The following is a 1,511-nucleotide window of genomic DNA, read 5'->3' on the forward strand; positions in this document are numbered from 1 at the left end:
GTGGGGTTTCTCCATGTTGCCCAGGCTGGTCTCGAACTCCTGCACTCTAAGTGATCCGCCTGCCTCGGCCTTCCAAAATGTTGGATTACAGGCGTAAGCCACCTTTTTTATGTGGTGTGTTATCCTCTGTGTGTCCTGGTCATAGAATACACAAAATATATACTCACACTTAATTTCTTTTAGAGACTGCTAGATAGCTCTCCAAAGTTGTATTAATGGATATTCCCAGTAGCAATGTGTAAGAGTTTCTGTTTCCGCGCATTCTTGCCAGCATTGAATATTTCTGGACTTTGTAATTTTTGCTAGTCTGATGATCATAAAGTAGTTTTTCACTGTTTGGATTTTAAATCCCTGATAACCAGTGAGATAGCATCTCTTCTAATATTAATTAAACATTTAACTCTTCCTTTCTATGTATTTTCTGCTTACACCCTTTGTTCACTTTTCTTGTATATTTGTCTTGTTGATTCATAAGGGTTCCTAGTATATTCTGTATAATAAACCTTTGTTTGAGTTATGTATTAATAAAATTCTTCTCTTAATCTTCACCTTGTTAACCTTGTGTAGAGTATCTTCAATGACTCCATCAATTTCAGTCTTCAGTTCTGATGTATAATTTATTAGGCAGATAGGTTATGAACTTGATGTATTTTTGTTCTTTCTCAAGTCTAAAGCTAAAAATTCCCAGTTAATTTAAGTTGAGATATCAATGGACAGCACTGAACAGAAGTAAAAGTGTATAATCTTTAGGGAGTACTGGGTGGAGACAGGAAACTTGCATTTAAAGTTCTAGAAATGTCACTAATGAGCCTGCGACCTTAGAGAAGTCAGTTTATCTCCTTAACATCTTTTGGCCACAGTGTCTTGATCAATAAAACAAAATACTTAAACTATAGAGAATTGATATGAGTGTCTCCAAGGTGATAGGAAAATTATGTTTATTGTTAACTTATATGGACTCACAACTGAGAGAAAACTTATTTTAATGATAAAATGTAGAATAGTGATTAACTGTGGGAGCATTACTTGGCATACAGCACATGCATATTTGAACTAACGAATTTTATGAATACAATGACGCGCTGAGCTCTTTATGGCAAGAATGAGATTGTTTTAAGGTATAGCTTTATAGACAATGATGTCCTCAACCAGTAAATGGAAACTACCAATCAAAGATGTCTATATTTGGAGAGAGGACTGATGATCTCTTAACTCAGCAAAAAGTTTGCCTAACCGCTCGTTATAAATTATAGTCTGTTAAATTTAATCTAAGCTGTGTTATCTCACTTCAGTGCCTTGCTCAAAATCAGTTAGATAGCTTTTCCTTCCTGTTTTTTCTTTTTGTATCAAAGAAGGAACTTTATTTATTTGTTTGTTTTTGAGATGGAATCTTGCTGTGTCACCCAGTCTGGAGTGCGGTGACACCATCTTGGCTCATTGCAACCTCCACCTCCTGGGTTCAAGCAATTCTCCTGCCTCAGCCTCCTGAGTAGCTGGGACTACAGGTGTGC

General features: G+C 36.2%; 1 protein-coding gene across 3 annotated transcripts in view; it reads left to right on the forward strand.

Moving 5' to 3' along the window:
* IPO11 (importin 11) overlaps window positions 1-1,511 on the forward strand; it is a 262,132-nt gene that overhangs the window by 13,893 nt on the left and 246,728 nt on the right. The gene's annotated exons all lie outside the window — the stretch shown is intronic.

This window comes from Mandrillus leucophaeus, unplaced genomic scaffold (assembly GCF_000951045.1).
Source record: "Mandrillus leucophaeus isolate KB7577 unplaced genomic scaffold, Mleu.le_1.0 Scaffold403, whole genome shotgun sequence".
In the NCBI taxonomy this organism is placed as follows: Eukaryota; Metazoa; Chordata; class Mammalia; order Primates; family Cercopithecidae; genus Mandrillus; species Mandrillus leucophaeus.